The sequence below is a fragment of the Oncorhynchus mykiss genome, chromosome 4, assembly GCF_013265735.2.
Source record: "Oncorhynchus mykiss isolate Arlee chromosome 4, USDA_OmykA_1.1, whole genome shotgun sequence".
Classification (NCBI taxonomy): Eukaryota; Metazoa; Chordata; class Actinopteri; order Salmoniformes; family Salmonidae; genus Oncorhynchus; species Oncorhynchus mykiss.
Genome location: NC_048568.1, coordinates 1,373,967 through 1,395,694, shown reverse-complemented (window position 1 = coordinate 1,395,694; position 21,728 = coordinate 1,373,967). Strand labels below are relative to the sequence as shown.

Below are 21,728 nucleotides of genomic sequence, written 5' to 3'. Positions count from 1 at the left end.
TGTGAAATGTCAGAATAATAGTAGTGATTAATTTCAGCTTTTATTTAATTGATCACATTCCCAGTGGGTCAGAAGTTTACATACAATCAATTAGTATTTGGTAGCATTGCCTTTTAAATTGTTTAACTTGGGTCAAATGTTTCGGGTAGCCTTCTTACAAGCTTCCCACAAGAAGTTGGGTGAATTTTGGCTCATTACTCCTGACAGAGCTGGTGTAACTGAGTCAGGTTTGTTGGCCTCCTTGCTCGCACACGCTTTTTTAGTTCTGCCTACAAATGTTCTATAGGATTGAGGTCAGGGCTTTGTGATGGCCACTCCAATAACTTGACTTTGTTGTCCTTAAGCCATTTTGCTGCAACTTTGGAAGTATGCTTGGGGTCATTGTCCATTTGGAAGACCCACTTGCGTCCAAGCTTTAACCTGACTGATGTCTTGGGATGCTGCTTCAATATATCCTTATGATGCTATCTAATTTGTGAAGTGCACCAGTCCCGCCTGCAGCAAAGCACCCCCACAACATGATGCTGCGACCCTCGTGCCTCACGGTTGGTATGGTGTTCTTCGGCTTGCAAGCATCAAGCACCCTTTTTGTTTCATCAGACCAGAGGACATTTCTCCAAATAGTACGATTTTTCTACCCATGTGCAGTTGCAAACCGTAGTCTGGCTTTTTTTATGACGGTTTTGGAGCAGTGTATTCCTTGCTGAGCAGCCTTTCAGGTTACTTTTACCTTTTAACTAGGCAAGTCGGTTAATAAAAATTATTATTTTCAATGGTGGCCTAGGAACAGTGGGTTAACTGCCTTGTTCAGGGGCAGAACAACAGATTTGGACCTTGTCAGCTTGGTGATTTGAACTTGCAACCTTTTATTAGTCCAACACTCTAACCACTAGGCTACACTGCCGACGTTATGTCGAGATAGGACTTGTTTTACTGTGGATATAGTTACTTTTGTACCCGTTTCCTCCAGCATCTTCATACGGTCCTTTGCTGCTGTTCTGGGATTGATTTGCAGTACTTCATCTCTAGGAGACATAATGAGTCTCCTTCCTGTGGTATTTTTTTATCTGTTATTTTACCAGGTAAGTTGACTGAGAAAACGTGCTCATTTACAGCAACGACCTAGGAAATTGTTACATGGGAGAGGGGGATGAATGAGTCAATTGTAACCTGGGGATTATTAGATGACCATGATGGTTTGAGAGCCAGATTGAGAATTTAGCCAGGACACCGGGGTTAACACCCCTACTCTTACGATAAGTGCCATGAGATCTTTAATGAGTCAGGACACCCGTTTAACGTCCCATCCGGTGTGGCGGCTGTGTGGTCCCATGGTGTTTATAATTGTTTGTCTAGCTAAATGTGGTACCTTCAGGCATTTTGAAATTGTTCCCAAGGATGAACCAGACTTGGAGGTTGACATTTTTTTTCTTAGGTCTTGGCTGATTTCTTTTGATTTTCCATGATGTCAAGCAAAGAGGCACTGCGTTTTGAAGGTAGTCCTTGAAATACATCCACAGGTACACCTCCAATAGGCTAATTGACATCATTTGAGTCAATCAGAAGCTTCTAAAGCTATGCCGCCATTTTCTGGAATCTTCCAAGCTGTTTATTTAAAGGCACAGTCAACTTACTGTACTTAAACTTATGACCCACTAGGATAGTGATACAAAGAATTATAAGTGAAATAATCTGTCTGTAAGCAATTTTTGGAAACATTACTTGTCATGCACAAAGTAGATGTCCTAACCGACTTGCCAAAACTATAGTTTGTTAACAAGAAATTTGTGGAGTGGTTGAAGAAAAGTTTTATTGACTCCAATCTAAGTGTATGTAACCTTCCGACTTCAACTGTATAAGCACAGGCAATTCCTAGAGGAAAACCTGGTTTTGTCTGCTTTCCAACCGACACTGAGACAAATTCACCTTTCAGCAGTACAATAACCTAAAACACAAAGCCAAGTCTACACTGAAGTTGCTTACCAAGACGACATTGAATGTTCTTGAGTGGCCTACAGCAGTTTGTTTTGACTTAAATCGGTGAAAATCTATAGCAAGAATTGAATGCCTGTCTAGCAATGATCAACAATCAAGCTGGCAGAGATTGAATAATTTTTGAAAGAATAATGGGCAAATATTGTACAATCCAGGTGTGCAAAGCTCTTGGAGACTTACCCAAAAAGACTCACAACTATAATCACCGCCAAGGTGTTTCTACAAAGTATTGACTCAGGGGGGTGAATACTTATGCAAATGAGATTTCAGTATTTAATTTTCAACAAATTTGCTAACATTTCTAAAAACATGTTTTCACATTATGGGGTATTGTGTGTAGATGGGTGTGAAAACAGTATATTTAATCAATTTTGAATTCAGGCTGTAACACAACAAAATGTGGAATAAATCAAGGGGCATGAATACTTTCTGAAGGCACTTTATATTACAAAATAATCTCAAAGCATTTAAAGCAAAACAAATTAAAGAGGCGAGTGTATGGTGTCTCTAGTCCGCTTCAGATATTTGCTTGGAAAAGGAGTTCAGAGGGTTTGAAAAAGTCTGAAGCCTATGGCTGGAGTGGAGGGGGCATCGTTGGTACAGCCAGGGAGAAAGTCAGTCTGTCAGACATGCCAGGAGCATTTCATTAGGGCCCCTCGGCTTCTCCGTTGTTCCCAGTTTCCCTATAGTAGCCGCTCCTCCGTAGGTATCTGCTCCTCCATTGACGATATGTAGCACCTACTTGGGTGATGCTTCGGCTGCATTCATATTAATTTTGGATTCACATTCAATCCTTTGGATTACAGCACTAAATAAGAACAGATGAAACTCCACTTTTCAAGAGACTACTCTGACAAATTAGCAGAGCCAGATGGACATTTCAGTACTGTAAATGCTTGATCCTGTCGGATACAGTTTGCAAACACTGTCATATACACATTTTGATAGAAGTTGCTTACTGTCAGAATCATACATTCATTTAGCATAGCATCAGCTTTAAAATACACAAACGATCAAAATCTACTGATTCAATTAAAACATTCACCAGTTAGCTGTTGCAGCATTCAAACTACAGCACAAGTTGTTTACAATTTCAAGATTGTAGCTGTTATGCCACCTGGTTTAATGAGGTGAGGATCATTAAATAAACAACTAAACATGAATAAACCCAGATTCTTTACCATCATGGATGGAGCGTGGAAATAATCAGAGATTGCAATGCAAAGCTTTTATTTTCTGTAGGCCTATAACAGCAATGAAATCATAATGTTCAATAATCAATAACTGGAGCGCTCAGGAATGGCTAAAGAATTGCAACATTTACCTGGAGCTAACTCTGCAAATAGCACTACTGGGTCATTTTAATTTTTAATTTTAAGTCATAGTCAGTCGATTAAATAATACTCTTAGCAAAAATGTTTCTTTAATTCTTTAATATGGAGAATCTATGAGAATAGAAAGGTTCAGAACTTGTGAAATATCACAGCACAGTTGAAAAATATATGGCAAATAGATATCAAAACTGGATGGTTTTCAGAGATTGATGGGAGGGGTTGAGTGGAGCTGAAGGATGGTACTAAAAACAAAGAAAATATAAGTATTATAAACTATACAGTGTTGATAAAATGTATATAGTATGAATAAGCTGGAAGTAGAAGCCTAAGAATTGTTGTCCATTAGTTTACTCCAATTAGGGGAGGGATGGTAGGGTTAGTGGAAAATAATAAAGGAAAATATATTTTTAAAAAAAAAAATATATATATATATATACTGTATATTTTTTTGAATTAATGGGGGATTTGAAAGGATGCAGACAATTACATTGATGGAAGCCTCAATCTACAATATTAAAGCTGACCCCCCAAAAATAAAATAATAATCGGAGCGCTCGCACATTTCAAACACCATCTTCAGCACTGTCGCTCGTACAACACTTCTCTCCTACCTGAACACGGCAAGCTGTACACGTCTACATGTACACCCCACCCCCCACCACTAACAGGTAACACCTGGAGCACCATATACCCCCGGAAACTTGGACATTTGTAGTTAGCCAAAGGCTGTAGCATGCAGTAATAATAAATACATAGACAAAACCATGCAATGCACACTGGTAATGAGAGTATTGAAGAAAACACTAAATTCAGGGTTCTGAGAGGGAGTGGGCACAGCCAAGCCAGCCAGGGTTGTTCCAGAGTTATCTAAATTACTGTCCTATGTACACACACACTTGCAAAACATACCACTGTAACAATACACATTTAACTGCTCTCCCAAAACATTATATATAAAACAGTACAGATTTTCATGAATAAACCATTCTAACTAATTCAAAGATTGGTGAGTGATGATCAATCCATTTCCAAAAGGAGCGCACAACATATTTCCATTTATTATGGTTCCCCATTAGCTGCTCCAAGGCAGAAGCTATTCTTTCTGGGGTCCAGCAAAATTAAGCCAGTTATACAATTTTTAAAAAATTACAATACATTCTTAACAGATTTCACAACACACTAAATGTGTGCCCTCATGCCTCTACTCCACTACCACATATCAACAACACAAAATTAATGTGTACGTGTGTGTATAGTGCGTATGTTATCATGTGTCTGTGCCTATGTTTGTGTTGCTTAGCCAGAACACATTAACTTAACACATTGGCTCCATAGTCACCGTCCAAAAAGGTGAGCCTCTATGCACCACCCACCTCCACATTTCAGGACAGTGACTGGGCATCTGATTTGCCCTGCACCCTTTGACTTCACGAGAAGGGTGAGACCCCATCGGCCCCTCTACACACGCGTGGCCATGGCAGCCAGTAATAATGTAACCTATGTTTGTTTTGTAACTACAATTTCAAAGAAAATAAGTGAGGACATACTGTAAAACATTTTATTGTCAAGAATATTAAGATAAAGGTAAATGGAAATGGACACTTTTTTGTAGATTGGACACTGATCATTTGAACACAGAGAAGTAGATATGAAAGGCTGGGTTAACCTCATCCTGTTCCTCAGTCAGATAGAGATTTCAGTTAGAAGCATAAATATCATACCCCCCAAAAATGCTAACCTCTCCTGATATTATTTTTTTTTAATTGAACCTTTATTTGACTAGGCAAGTCAGTTAAGAATAAATCATTTTTTACAATGACGGCCTTGCTATGTTTGTGCTCCCGAGTGGCGCAGCGGTCTAAGGCACTGCATCTCAGTGCTAGAGGCGTCACTACAGACCCTGGTTCGATTCCAGGTTGTATCACAACCGGCTGTAATTGGGATTACCATAGGGCAACGCATAATTGGCCCAGTGTCGTTAGGGTTTGGCAGGGGTAGGCCTTCATTGTAAATAAGAATTTGTTCTTAACTGACTTGCCTAGTTAAATAGAAATATCTTGTGGCAGTGTGGAAATTATCACAAATAAATGCAGGAAATTATTTTTGATTGAAGTGGAATTCAACAGTATAAAACAATCAGAATGGAGAAAGACCCATTGAAATCACTTAGAATGTTTGCGTTGCCACCCTAGGGTCACGCACTACTCACAAAACATAAAATGCTGTCAAACCGGCAATACGTGATATGATACTTTGGCCATATCGCCCAGCCCTGTTTTAAACTCCCCCTGGCCCAGAGGAAGCTGCTGGTGTATCTGACCAGTGATGGTGGAAAAAAAATCTATATTTAAAAAAAATCCAATTACTAACATTTGCTGCTGTAGGTAGCGTTAGCTAGCGCTAGTCGGCTGTACCTGAGCCGAAACTCCAGTTTGTTTTATCCTATATCTTTTTTTTAATAGTGAGCCAACATCTCTTCAGTACTTTTATTTCTCTGACTGATCAAAACTTGTTTTCTCTTCTCTCCGCAGCAGACATATAGTGCGCAATCGCGATTTGCAATACATATAAAATCGTGAGAATCGCAAAACTATCGTATCGGCATCTAAGGATCATGATAGTATCGCATCAGGAGGTCACCGGCAATTCCCAGCCCTTACCAGTGACCATGGAACACACAATGAAAGTGCATCATTACTGGCCACAGGCCCAGTGTTGGTTGTCCCAACCTAGTGCCACTGAACTAAACTAGGGCACATTTGTGTACATATGCACCCATCGAAAATAATGGACAACAGTTTGGTTTGTGGGGCGAAGCAATTCATTTTCACCCTAGTTCAACCCCTTGGCAGGGAGAAAAAAGCGTTGACTGGCATGGCTTTACCTTTCTATATAGAGAGTAAGAGCTTGATGATAAGCTGCCAAGTTGAATCAGGTATGTTAGCGCTGAGGGGACAGTGGTTTTCAAACCTCTCCTCGGGGAACCCCCCCAGAGCTAGCACACCTGATTCAACTTGGCAACTTATCATCATCAAGCCCTTAACTAGGTGAATTGTAAAATATCTGGGGATCCCCGAGGAGAGGTTTAAGAACCACTTTGTGTTCGGATGGGCCAGGTGGAGATACAGTTACAGTTTAATGGGAGTAAATGGGGTAAAGGCCTACCTGTCCCCCCAGCTGTTCCATGAGAGGTTGTAGTTCACTGAAGAGGTCGTAACCCTGGTGGAAGAAGGTCAGGTGGGCGTACATGAAGGACAGCATCTACGGACAGGAACGTACCAATCAGAGACGTCGTACACGAGGCAAAAGACATGGGAACAACAGTTAAGTTCATATGGTTATTTTCGTAGAAAACGATATTTACCCATTTGAGGATTTCCGATCTTCTCTTAGACTGGAGTACATTGATCTGTGTGGGTAGAAAGAAAGGCTCACAGTTAGATTGGGTCACTACTGTGTGTAAGTGCGTGTGTTTGTGTGTGTGCATGAGAAAAACAGAGCACTGTACTAATGAAATGATCGAATCAAATACTCATCCCAGTTCACACCAATGAACTTCAAATGCATTTAAAGTTCATCGGTTCCCATTAAATGGGCATCATTAATAGTGTATAATTAACCAGAATTACATCACTGTAGGTGTGGTAGGAACTGGATAGGTAGAAGCAGGCCGTAGGAATGGGATAGGTTTATTGCATCTACTCAATTCTATTATCCTCGCTTCTACTATGTTATTGCTTTTACTTTCTATCATACATCTGCAAAAGCTTAAGGGTTTGAGACTAGTGGAAGGTTCTAGCCTGCTGGTTGTTCTCAGACTGGGCAGTTGAGAGGACATTGAGCAACTTAAAGAACTGTGCCCGTGTCAATTGGTAAACATCTAAATGTTCCACTATAGCTGCTAAGGAAGGTGATGTTGATGTAACAGTTTAACTTTAGTCCGTCCCCTCGCCGAAGGCTTTGATAAAGTATTGGTCAGCCCTTGCAGAATGCTGCTGTTATTGGAAAACGTGCGTGCTATTAAATGCAGTCCACTTCCCCATTCACAGCAACACTATGAAACCCAAGCTAATGCTAAGCTGTCTGGCCCCATTATCCGCCGACATGGCCCATTCATCATCATTGCAGCAGCCCAGGAGAAGACCAGGCAATGAAGGCATGGCTGTATACATGACTGATTTTGGTAATGGTGAGAGATTAGCATGTCATGGGGGATCTTTGAGCCTCTAACTTTCTCATCATAGAGAAGCTTTAACCAAGTTTAGTCCTTCCCAAAGGTTCTGTACAGCTGTATTCAGACAACCCAACATTTGTCCCATCCAGATATTTATATCCCACTTAAGACACTCCCCCTTCTCTCCAATCCTTACATCTTATTCTCAACAGGAATAAGGTAACCAGATACTAAACCCGGATTACTCCCTTAAGGGGATTAAGGGGAACTGACCTCACCTCCTGACCTCAACCGTTCCTTCCCCTAGTCCACAGATGTCCATCTGTCTCCCCTATCTCAACCGTTGCTCTACTTCTTCCCTATAATTTATTTAATATCTCAATGTTCAAAATGTCGAATCCAACAGTAGCATCCACAGACGTGTTCTATTCTTTTTTGACAATACATCTGTTTACATCATTAAACCTTTATGTATGTGTTATGAATGACCAAAGGTGTCTGAATTTATAGTAAGTACAGCGTCATATGATACAATGCATTTATGTATGTGTTATACATGACAAAAGTTGTCTGATTTGAACTGTTAGGGAGTTGCAGCAATGAGACAAGATTGTAATCACGAAATTGGGGAGAAAAAGGGGGTAAAATGTACTTTTATAAATAAAACAATAATAAATTGATTGATGGATCTGCAAAGTTTGCATTTGTGTGTGTGTGTGTGTGTGTCAGAACCAAGATTATTTGGAGTTGTCCAACCTGACACTTCCGCACCAGCTATTCCTCTTCTGTCCCCATGATGGAGACCAGGGTTGATTACAACCTGTTACATTGTGTCAAAGACCTGACTGGGCAGAGCACCGTGCGTTATGGATGGTTTTTGTTGTGTGCATGTTTGTGTACTGAGGAACATGTAACTTGGTTCCAGAAGAAAGACACACTCAATTTCTCTAGGTTGGGGGCTTTCATCAAGGTAAGTGTTTCTTGGTGGAACATCATCTCCACACATGGCACATATAAGCCTGGGATATCAACCATTCAAAGTTAGCCTTAGTGGGAGTAACGACAGAATTCTATAGGTGTGACCTTACCGGGTAAAGTGTTTGTCATCATCACTACTTAACACAGTCAAAAAGTCATAATTATTGCTAAACCCTGCCCATTTACACAATTGATCTTCTTAAATAGTAATGTTAAACCTAACCTTAACTAATGAAGGCCAAGTTTAATGTGTTGGTCCACCAGACCTTCTGCACATTTGGGCGGAAGTGTCTGGGAATGAGATTAGGTGTAATGTGACTAACATGACTTCACTTTAGGGGCGGCAGGGTAGCCTAGTGTCTTAGAGCGTTGGACTAGTAACTGGAAGGTTGACAAGCTGACAAGGTACAAATCTGTCGTTCTGCCCCTGAACAGGCAGTTAATCCACTGTTCCTAGGCCGTCATTGGTTGCTATCTATGAAGCTGGAGTGTGTGTGTTAGAAACAAGGTCCCTTGGCATTGTGTCCATTTCAAGCTTTCAACAACAATTAAACAGCCATCTAAATAATGTTTCTCAGCCTAGTTTCCTATTTAGTTATCTTTATATGTACATGCACAGAACTTCCAGATGGCTCCAGCCTAAGGATTTTAAGTGCATGTACACCTGGAGAGATTAGAACCCCAAAGAAAAGATCCTAAAGGTAATTTCAGATTCAGGTTTAGCCTCTTTATCAAAGGCCTTTACTCTACACAGCTTATTAATTAATGCTGTGGGATAAAATGAGGTGTTTCTAGGAGGGCTTAAACAAATCTACAGTGAAACAAACATGTACACTTTACACACATATTTATTGATTTTTAAAAAGACCACAGTAACATGACAGAATTTGTGCAAATTCGACGAAATCTGCTAGTGGATATTAAATGTACAACGGTAGTATTCTTTAACAAGCAATATGTGTTAAATATGTGGCACAGGCAATCATGACAGCCTCTTTATGAAAGGCCTTTACTTATGGCTAAACAGTTTTCTACACATCTTATTAATTAATAATGTGGGCATACCCAGGATTTACATGCAGGATGGTTGATCTACACATGGAGGGAAAACTTACGGAGTTTTGATGGTGCGGACAAGCGTCTTTGCGATGGTGAATTCGAAACGGATAATGGTTAGGGCTAACCGGACCCTTTATCTGTAAGAAATAGTAAACATTTTGAATTATAACATGTGTTAAAATGAATGTACAAAATATTTTGAATTAAATCACTGGTTTTAAAAATGTATCTCACGCTTTAACGATAGGGGAAGCGGTAATTTCATATTTCGGTTTAGGGGGTTATTAACTTTATGGAAAACAATATTCACACTATGTGGATTATAAACATGTACATACATAGAGAGCCAACACATCAAGATCTAACAGGGATGAGTGGGGATTCATAGTACAACAGGAGTCTTCTGTAACCTGCAATTCGTGTTAAATATGTTTTACATACATCCACGACTGAATGGTTTCACAAACTCCCTTTAAAGGTTTTGTAAGAAAGTTGTAACAGGCCTCATTCAACAGTCTAGAGATGAACCTAGAGACACCAAAACATCAACGTTTAGAGCAGCTTGGAGATTATTACCCATGTAAGTGGGGAGCAAAAAGCGGATTTACCCAACTCTGTACAAACCCCGACACGGGGTATGATAACTCTGACGCGTACGTCTAATGATTATTGTAGATGTTTACAACGGAGGGAGTTGACAGTAGGTCAATGAGATGTATAAAGGCAAATTGACATAACGGACCTCAAAGACCAACAGCCCACTTTATAATATAGAATGCAAGGGTGTGTACTGAACATGTAACCATTATAAAACAAAATGGTCTACGGTCAAATGCATCTATAGGTTTTTAATGAAGTGGTCGCTGCATTCATTTAGATTATTTCAACATAGTCTAGATCAGTCCACAGGTTGCATATACATTTTTTAGTATCTCAATATTTTGTTATATGTTGGTAGGTCTAATAAACAAATATATTGTACACATTGATAATATTATTTTGTCAGAAATTCAAGCCGTTGATACAGTTGTGTACTCTTATCGCCCGCCCTGCTGATCGTGCTCTATCTGAACTACATTAAGCTTTCATTATTTTGCATCAAATATTTATGGACCTTAAATTATTATAGAATACACAATATATCACCCTTTAATGACAGGAAAATGTCCTTTCCATCCATCACCACGGTCTGTCACAAAGAAATGTAATGTCTGAAAAAAACATGTATTATTTTATAGTCTTTCCTACAATGGTATGTTATAAAGTTTATAATAATGTACAACTGTAGGCCTCCAATGTTTTTACATAATAACACTAATGATGCATGTTTAAATAGTAGTACAATTTGGTAATTAATTCTAACATGTCTTTAAAAAGTTTGTACTATATATTTTGGAATTAAATCAATGGTTTTAAAACAGTATCTCACCCTTTAACGATGGGAAATGTCCTTTCCAGCCATCACCCCGGTCTGTCGCGAACAAAAAAAGACACCGAAAATCAGGGGGCGTGCGTGAGTGTGCGTGTGACGGAGCAGCAGGAGTGTGTGTGCGTTTCAAAAACAAAAGTGTGTGTGTGTGTGTGTGTTCAACAGGGCCCAACCATGTAGCCCCATTCTATCTGTAGAGAATCGTTTAAAACCAAGGTGTGCACCATCATGCATACGGCATGTCGAGATATCTCCCGAACGCCCGGGGTTAAATATTGATATCTCTAATCAGCGCCCGGTGCCCCCCACCCCGGTTGTAGACAGAATGTCTCGACACCCCCTCCTGTTGTTTGAATTCACCGCCTTTGTACTCTAAACCAAATATACAGGGTGTTGCATACATGATATCTCCCGAAAAAATGCCACCACGGCCCTGTAAACTCATTCCGTACATTCGCTAGTTAGGGACAGAACGTGGAGCGAGTCTAGTGGAGCATACATTTTAACACTATGTTACCACAGCTTTAGCGCAAACACACAGCCCTGAATATTTAGCTGCCAGGACAGATAACATAGTCTGTAAAGCCCTCAATATATTTTGTGAATTAAAAAAAAAAAAAAAATATATATATATATATATATATATATATATAAGTTTTGTTTGAATATTATCGTGATATTGTAATATTAAACACGAGTTATTTGTGTTTTAAACAGGGGGACAACGATGTTTTAAAATTATTATTATTATTATTTAATTTTTTTTAGGTATGATGGACAACTGACACAACGGGTGACTTGGATGCATTAGGGACTCTGAACGACATCGGAGGAACCGATGAAACAGATGCTATTCTACGTTTCTTGTACTAGCGGCCTTACCCTAACTCCAAACACCAGGCAGCAGTCCCAGGACAGATAAAAACGATAATCGGGGAATCATTCCTTCCTCATGGAACTTTTTTGAGGGGGAGTTGAATATTCAAGGTGATGTGTATGTATATAGATATATATTATTTAAGAATGATAGGTATTAATTCTAGGCATTTACATGTACGTTTTTAAAAATGAAGACTATTTATACAATGAAACAATGTTTTTTTATTCACACTGTTTGTAAACAATAGCTTCTGCCCTCTTAGGGTCAACATGACCTGCTTATTGATTAGAAAGTATGATTAGAAACCAAGGCTGTGGAATATATTCTCTCTCTCAGGCTATGAAAAAGACAAAAGCTAGGACATTGACTCCTGAGTGTTGAACTCTACAACAACCCTGGTTGTTATATGCCCCTGAGGATCATCTACGAACGTTGGAAAATCTACAACTATTGAAGATGCAAAAAGGGGTTTTCAGAAATACATTTGGTTTGCAGATATGTATTATTATAAAAATAATATAACATTATTATCATAATCTTTAGTATTATTACGTTACATGTGAGACATAACCAGAAATGTCAACGTAGACAATTTACAAGAATGTGTTTACCAGGCGGTGATGAAAATACTTTAAAGGAGCTCTAATTCAAACATGCAAGGATATATATATATATATAATACAATTACCCACTTTAAAACTGTTGCTGCAATATCACTTCTCAATGTGTGTACATTTCAAGCTTTCAACAACAATAAACCAACCATCTCAATAATGTTTCTCAGACTTACACACTGTTGAGTTTTCCTAGTTAGTAAAGAAACAACCACTAAGCCAAAACACAAAAAGTTGTAATATAATCTGTATACATGTCATTCTATACAGAAAACAGGTACATTTTGATTGATCAAGAATTCCCAATAGGTTTGTGTCACGCCCTGACCATAGTTTTCTATGTATGTTTATAGGTTTTGTTTGGTCAGGGTGTGATCTGAGTGGGCATTCTATGCTGTATGTTTAGTTTGTCTTTTTCTGTGTTTGGCCTGATATGGTTTTCAATCAGAGGCCGGTGTTAGTCGTTGTCTCTGATTGGGAACCATATTTAGGTAGCCTGTTTTGTCATTGTTGGGTGATTGTCTATGTTAGGTGCTTGTGTCAGCACATTTGGTATATAGCGTCACGGTCGTTGTTCATTTATTGGCTTGTTCAGTTTACTTCGTGTTTTCGTCATCCATTAAAACGATGCATTCACACCCCGCTGCGCTTTGGTCCGCTTCTTACGACGATCGTGACAGCTTGATCTGATCCTCAACCCTATTACGACAGCATGTAATGCACAGTCATATGCAAAACCATAAAACTCTGACAAGAAAACAATGAAAACCTTAACATGACTACACGCATTGCCATTATTTTAGTTAACAGCCACCCATGGTTGAATTTGGTACTTTTTCTTTGTACATGCATCAAGCCTCCAAGGGGCTGACAACCGTATTCCTAATGAGAAATAGAGTCTAATAAAACAAATGTCTGCATAATGAATGACCAGTATGACTACTTCAAAGGATGCAATATAGATATAAAATAACACACCCTCTAACACGTGACCACAGGAACAGGATGGCATGGTCGGAGGCCCATATTTGGACATGTACACGTCATCATGGACACAGGGTCATCAATCAAAATGTTGACCCGTGCCGTCTACTTTATTCTCTCTCCTGCGTGCTCGTGCTCAAATCATTTTGATGCACAATGAGAGGTAGGCACGCTTTTTCTGTCGTCTTCAGAAAAGTTTGATTCTTTTAAGCACAAAGTCATATACACAGTGTTTTGTTCATGAATAATGTATATTTAGAGGTTACTCATAGGTGGATGGTATTGTTAAGATGCACTTGTAATTTTATTTTTTAGGATGATATTAACATTCTGAATTCAATATGTGGTTAATAGCTAGCTAAGGTATTAGCATGTGTATGTGTGAACGGTGGCTAGCTCCTCGAACGATCCCAGTCCCTTGTGCATCTGTTGTAGAAAGAGGGACGATTCTCAGAACATATGTGCTCTACAAATGTTTTATTTCCTTTTGGATGCAGATGCAGAGAGTGAATTCTGATTCATTAAACAACTTAATCTCCAAAGTCCACGTCTATAGTCTCAATCAACCACACACAACGCACAGTGACAGCGGTGCAGTACAGCACCGGTTACAATTGCATGCTAGGTACTGTATATGGGACCAAATACTCATATTTTTACTACTTTATCTGAATTTGTCAAAATACCTTTGGTTCCCTAAAATGGGGGGACTATGTACAAAAAGTGCAATAATTTCTAAACGGTTTACCTAGCATGAAAATACCCTCAAAATAAAGCTGACAGTCTGCATTTTAACCTCATAGTCATCATATTATTTCAAATCCAAAGTGCTAGAGTACAGAGCCATAACAACAACAAAAATGTGTCACTGTCCAAATACTTTTGGGCCTCACTGTATATATTCAACAAAGTTCAAATTGGAATACAATGTCAGATATTTTGTTTGTTAATGTGTTATCACTGTGCTTCTTCTAATAGCCGAACCAAATGACCTGGATTGCAGTTGAGATTCATAATAATTACATGGTGCAAATGATCAATGCCATTCAAGATTCTGTGTAGATTATTACAGTAATTGTGAAAATATGCCCAGACCTACGACGACCTACGCATCCTATCTTGGACATCTTGCACACGTTATATGATTACATAAAAATAAATGTATAGTTACAGTTACCTGAAAATGTGGCCATGGATGTGTTACTCATTTTAAGGTTGAATGTTATATTCGTTTGTAAGATAACTTTAGGCTATTTACTGTATTACAAAAGTAATATTGAATTGTGTTTGTTTGACAACGCCATCAAATATCCATATTTAAAGGTATCAACTGCTTGGATTTTTCCATCTGAGCCACTGGCAAAATACCAAAATACCATTCTTTAACTTTTATTTTTCGTTGAGTTGGAGATGTGAATTCAACATACAGTATAATTTGTTAACTTGTCGACAAGTTAATAGGCTATTTATTGTATTTCAAAAATGATATTTAATGGTGTTCGGCTATCAACACAACCAAATATCAACATTTGAAGGAGATGCATCTTCTGCTTGGATAGTTCGATCTGTGCCACTGACAAATAAAACATTGTTATGTTATGTTGGATTCACATCTCCATCTCAACCAAAAATCTAAGTTAAATAATAGGACTAAATCAAATCAAACTTGATTTAAAGTGCCTTTAAAGTTTGATTTGATCTGATTTAGTCCTATTCTTTAACTTTGATTTTGGTTGGGATGGAGACTTGAATCCACCATATAAATTATTAATTTGTAGACTTAGTCAGTGGCACATATGAAATTATCCAAGCAGAAGATGCCTCTCCTTCAAATGTAGATATTTGGTTGTGTTGACAACCAAATACAATTCAATATCACAAAAAAATCATTGTGTTTAAAATTACCCAGAGCTTGAAACCCTAAGCATATTGTATTGTCTGTTTTTAGTTGAATCCTGGGTTGAATTGAAACAAAAGCTGTTGATGACTTTGCAAATTAGCACCATTGTTCATATCTGAGTGATAAAGTATGATCACTTTTCACATCTTCCATTGATTAGATATTTCCTCACTTTTGCCCCACACTGAGGCTATAGGACTGTATCCTATTGCCGCTTTGATGGCTTATGATTGGCCAACAACAACAAGGTACATGCGCCACTCTAATGAAAAGCAAAGAGCAGCAGCATAAATTATGCAATTTCTTCACCTCTCTCTCTGATGCAGCAGTCATGTTCGGATCTGTATGGGACCTTCCGGACAAGTCAATTGAAATTACACATACCCGAAACTCGTAGAAATCATATAAGATCCGACCCAGACCTGTGACATCATTTAGCATTCTGGATCCGGATCCGCTCGGGTCCTAGATTGGGTCTTGTGTATTCGGGTGAAGGTGGATCCGTGAAGACCTCTAGTCAGAAGTACAGAGCAGTTGGTACAGTCAGTAGTTGTTATTTCCCAAGAGTGGTGGAACATTGCGTCCCATCCTGGACTTGTGTGCTTTAAACAAATACCTCAATGTTGAATATTGAAAATGCTCACACTTCCATTGCAGTTGGTGCGTCCCAGCGATTGGTTCACCTCCATAGATCTGAAGGATGCATGTGCTATTACACACAACAGCTGTCTGGAGGCAATATGAATTGCTTCTATCAAATCTCATTTAAACATTCTCCCCATCTTCCTGCAACTTTTCTATGGTGGTGGAGGTGGCTTTGGCACCGGTGCGGTGCCAGGGGATCAGAGTATTGGCCTATCTGGACGATTGGCTGGTCGTAGCGGAGATAAGGGAACATGTAGAGCTCCACGCAGCTATGCTGGTTTACTACATTCAGTCGCTGGGATTCACAATGAATCACAAAAAAAGTTGTTTGACTCTGGCTCGGTGCATTCAGTTTCTGGGTCTCGTTCTGGACTCGGTTTTGAATCATGCATTTTTGTCTCAACAGAGGGTTGCATTCTGGCCCTGTCTGGCACGGTTTCAGCTGGGGCACTCAGTGCCTTTTCCCTTGTGCATGCAGTTATTGGGTCTTATGTCCTCTATGATAGCTGTGTTAACTCTGGGACTTCTGTTGATGTCTGTTTCAGCACTGGGTGATTGCTACGTGTCTGGACAAATTGAACCACTGCCATTGGTTGCTCAAGTAATCCCCGTCGTGCCTAAGGGCATTGACTCCTTCAAGAGTACCGCGACTGCTGTAAGGGGTTGTCATGAGCCGAGTTGTGTCTCGCAGGGTGTTCATGACAGACACATCCTTACTGGGATGGGGAGCGCTGTGTGGGCTACTCAGAAAGAAAATAAAAAAGAAAGGGGGAGGATTTGGTCAACAGAGCAAAGGGCACTGCATGTGTTGGTAAGGTGTGGTGGAATTATTGTAATCAAAAGGAGAGACTTTTAGTAAAGCAATCAAACTGTATTATTTATTAGTGCAGTAATGGAGCTGGTCGGTAATCTCCCCTGGAGGTGATCACTGAGAACTCAATGAGCTGGTTTGAGACACAGCATTTTATAGCAAAGTCCATCCTCTTGGATGTTCATGACAACCAAAATATATATGAATGGGTCACAAGGTTAAGATTTGTATGAATGATACTTAATTCACAGCAAGACAGTATCTCATGGTGAAGAGACCAGGGTCTGGCCCTGGAGTTCTCTCTCCCTGTCGCTCAAGGTTACATTTATATTTAGATCTCAAAGTGGGTGCGAATCTGTCAATCAATCAATCAAATGTATTTATAAAGCAATTTTTACATCAGCCAATGTCACAAAGTGCTATACAGAAACCCAGCCTACAACACCAAACAGCAAGCAATGCAGTTTACGTGCTGCTGTGCGTTTTGTTGCTAACCTTACTTTGCTACCTGACAACTTTACGGTTAGGGAAATGCTGAAGAATGCTCAACCGGTGTCGCTCATTCAGCCAACAGAAACTTTCAACCGGTTCTCCCCAATAAGCAGCGAGTCGGAGTCAGAGGCCGAGCCTTCACTGGTCTCTACTCCTCCTGTTACGGGGTCTGAGACGCTGAAGCCTCCCACCATTAGTGGCAGGGTAGCCTAGTGGTTAGAGTGTTGGACTAATAACCGAAAGGTTGCAAGTTCAAATGACAAGGTACAAATATGTCATTCTGCCCCTGAACAGGCAGTTAACCCACTGTTCCTAGGCAGTCATTGAAAATATGAATTTGTTCTTAACTGACTTGCCTAGTTAAATATTGGTAAAATAAAAAATAAATTAGCTCTGACAAATTGAAAACCCCAGTCATTGGTGACTCCATTACCTGCAGTATTAGACTTGAAACAAATCATCCAGCGATCATACACTGTTTACCAGGGGGCAGGGCTACCGATGTTAAGGCTAATCTGAAGATGGTGCTGGCTAAAGCTAAAACTGGTGAGTGTAGAGAGATATTGTTATCCATGTTGGCACCAACAATGTTAGGATGAAACAGTCAGAGGTCACCAAGCGCAACATAGCTTCAGTGTGTAAATCAGCTTGAAAGATGTCGGCATCGAGTAATTGTCTCTGGCCCCCTCCCAATTGTGATGAGCTCTCACAACTCAATGTCTGGTTGAAAACTGTTTTCTGCCCCTCCCAAAAGATTTTGGGAATTTGTAGATAATTGGACCAAGCCTGGCCTGTTGAGGAGTGATGGACTCCATCCTAGCTGGAGGGGTGCTCTCATCTTATCTACAAACATAGACATGGCGGTGTTCACCTTAGCATTCTCACTAGAATAAAGACCTCCTCCATTCCTGCCATTATTGAAAGAGATTGTGATACCTCACATCTCAAAATAGGGCTACTTAATGTTAGATCCCTCACTTCCAAGGCAGTTATAGTCAATTAACTAATCACTGATCATAATCTTGATGTGATTGGCCTGACTGAAACATGGCTTAAGCCTGATGAATTTACTGTGTTAAATGAGGCCTCAACTCATGGTTACACTAGTGACCATATCCCCGTGCATCCCGCAAAGGCGGAGGTGTTGCTAACATTTACAATAACAAATTTCAATTTACAAAAAATCCCATTTTTTTTCGTATTTTGAGCTTCTAGTCATGAAATCTATGCAGCCTACTCAATCACTTTTTATAGCTACTGTTTACAGGCCCCCTGGGCCATATACAGCGTTCCTCACTGAGTTCCTATCGGACCTTGTAGTCATAGCAGACAATATTCTAATTTTTGGTGACTAATATTCACATGGAAAAGCCCACAGACCCACTCCAAAAGGCTTTCGGAGCCATCAAAACCACTCAGTGGGTTTTGTCCAACATGTCTCCGGACCTACTCATTGCCACAGTCATACTCTGGACCTAGTTTTGTCTCATGGAATAAATGTTGTGGATCTTAATGTTTTTCCTCATAATCCTGGACTATCGGACCACCATTTTATTATGTTTGCAATCACAACAAATAATCTGCTCAGACCCCAACCAAGGATCATCAAAGGTCAGGCTATAAATTCTCAGACAACCCAAAGATTCCTTGATGCCCTTCCATACTCCCTCTGCCTACCCAAGGACGTCAGAGGACAAAAATCAATTAACCACCTAACTGCGCAATACCCTAGAAGCAGTCTCACCCCTAAAAACGAAAAACATTTGTCATAAGAAACTAGCTCCCTGGTATACAGAAAAAACCCGAGCTCTGAAGCAAGCTTCCAGAAAATTTGAACGGAAATGGCACCACACCAAACTGGAAGTCTTCCGACTAGCTTGGAAAGACAGTACCGTGCAGTATCGAAGAGCCATCACTGCTGCTCGATCATCCTATTTTTCTAACTTAACTGACGAAAATAAGAACAATCTGAAATTTATTTCAGATACTGTCACAAAGCTCACTAAAAAGCAGCATCCCAAGTGAGGATGGCTTTCTGTTCAGCAGTAATACATTCATGAACTTCTTTGAGGAAAAGATCATGATCATTAGAAAGCAAATTCCGGACTCTTTAAATCTGCGTATTCCTCCAAAGCTCAGGTTGTCCTGAGTCTGCACAACTCTGCCAGATCCTAGGATCAAGGGAGACACTCAAAAGTTTGAGTACTATATCTCTTGACACAATGATGAAAATAATCATGGCCTCTAAACTTTCAAGCTGCATACTGGACCCTACTCCAACTAAACTACTGAAACTACTAGTAAAGCCTCTCTTGAAAAAGCCAAACCTTTGTCCACTGTCATTGGACCAAAGTGCAGCGGGGTACGGGTTTATCTTTAATAGCTTAACTGACTGACCACTGAATACAAAATAACAAAAGAATAGCCGAAACAGTTCTGCAAGGTGCAACCAACACTAAACAGAAAATAACCACCCACAACTAACAGTATGAAAACAGGCTACCTAAGTATGGTTCTCAATCAGAGACACCGAAAGACAGCTGTCCCTGATTGAGAACCATACCCGGCAAATACATAGAAATACAAAACCTAGACATACAAACATAGAATGCCCACCCACATCATACCCTGATCAAACAAAAAATAGAAACTTACAAAGCAATCTACGATCAGGGCGTGACACCCAGAAAATATTTTTTTTTAACTATTGGCCTATATCGAATCACCCATTCCTCTCAAAAATTTTAGAAAAAGATGTTGCGCAGCAACTCACTGCCTTCCTGAAGACAAACAATGTATACGAAATGCTTCAGTCTGGTTTTAGACCCCATCATAGCACTGAGACTGCACTTGTGAAGGTGGTAAATTACCTTTTAATGGCTACACACCGAGGCTCTGCATCTGTCCTCGTGCTCCTAGACCTAGGTGCTGCTTTTGATACCATCGATCACCACATTCTTTTGGAGAGATTGGAAACCCAAATTGGTCTACACAGACAAGTTCTGGCCTGGTTTAGATCTTATCTGTAGGAAAGATATCAGTTTGTCTCTGTGGATGGTTTGATAAACAACTGGAAATGTCAGTGTTCCTCAAGGTTCAGTTTTAGAACCACTATTGTTTTCACTTTTTATTTTACCTCTTGGGGATGTCATTCGAAAACATACTGTTAACTTTCACTGCTATGTGGATGACACACAGCTGTACATTTCAATGAAACATGGTGAAGCCCCAAAATTGCCCTCGCTGGAAGCCTGTGCTTCAGACATAAGGAAGTGGATGGCTGCAAACTTTCTACTTTTAAACCCGGACAATACAGAGATGCTTGTTCTAGGTCCCAAGAAACAAAGAGATATTCTGTTGAATCTGACAATTAATCTTGATGGGTTGTATTGTCGTCTCAAATAAAACTGTGAAGGACCTCGGCGTTACTCTGGACCCTGATCTCTCTTTTGACGAACATATCAAGACCATTTCAAGGAAAGCTTTTTTCCATCTATGTAACATTGCAAAAATCAGAAACTTTCTGTCCAAAAATAATGCAGAAATATTAATCAACTCTTTTGATACTTCTTGGTTAGACTACTGCAATGCTCTACTTTCCGGCTACCCGGATAAAGCACTCAATAAACTTCAGTTAGTGCTAAATACGGCTGCTAGAATCTTGACTAGAACCCCAAAAATTATCATATTACTCCAGTGCTAGCCTCCCTACCCTGGCTTCCTGTTAAGGCAAGGGCTGATTTCAAGGTTTTACTGCTAACCTACAAAGCATTACATGGGTTTGCTCCTACCTATCTTTCCGATTTGGTCCAGCCATACATACCTACACATATGCTACAGTCACAAGACGCAGGCCACCCAATTGTCCCTAGAATTTCTAAGCAAACAGCTGGAGGCAGGGCTTTCTCCTATAGAGCTCCATTTTTATGGAATGGTCTGCCTACCCATGTGAGAGACGCAGACTCGGTCTCACCCTTTAAGTCTTTATTGAAGACTCATCTCTTCAGTAGGTGGTGCTCTTCCGTGCCGTCCTTAGGCGGGGTGTGTCACTTGAGTGGTTTGAGTCACTGACGTGGTCTTCCTGTCTGGGTTGGCGCTCCCCCTTGGGTTGTGCTGTGGCGGAGATCTTTGTGGGCTATACTCGGCCATGTCTCAGGATGGTAAGTTGGTTGTTGAAGATATCCCTCTAGTGGTGTGGGGGCTGTGCTTTGGCAAAGTGAGTGGGGTTATATCCTGCCTGTTTGGCCCAGTCCGGGGGTATCATTGGAAGGGGCCACCTGACCCCTCCTGTCTCAGCCTCCAGTATTTATGCTGCAGTAGTTTGTGTCGTGGGGCTAGGGTCAGTCTGTTATAACTGGAGTACTTATCCTGTGTCCTGCATGAATTTAAGCATGCTCTCTCTCTGTGGACCTGAGCCCTAGGACCATGCCTCA

At 40.1% G+C, this 21,728-nt stretch overlaps 1 long non-coding RNA gene across 2 annotated transcripts; it reads right to left on the bottom strand.

The window, feature by feature from the left end:
* Positions 1-6,434: 6,434 nt before the first annotated feature.
* Positions 6,435-10,752, bottom strand: LOC118964390. Of its 2 annotated transcripts, XR_005051437.1 has the most exons (4): positions 10,687-10,752; positions 9,597-9,677; positions 6,694-6,738; positions 6,435-6,590 (listed from the first exon to the last, which is right to left on the bottom strand). It is a non-coding gene; the product is annotated as an uncharacterized LOC118964390 (long non-coding RNA). The 2 variants fall into 2 exon arrangements; XR_005051436.1 differs by having other exon boundaries at positions 6,435-6,738.
* Positions 10,753-21,728: the final 10,976 nt, after the last annotated feature.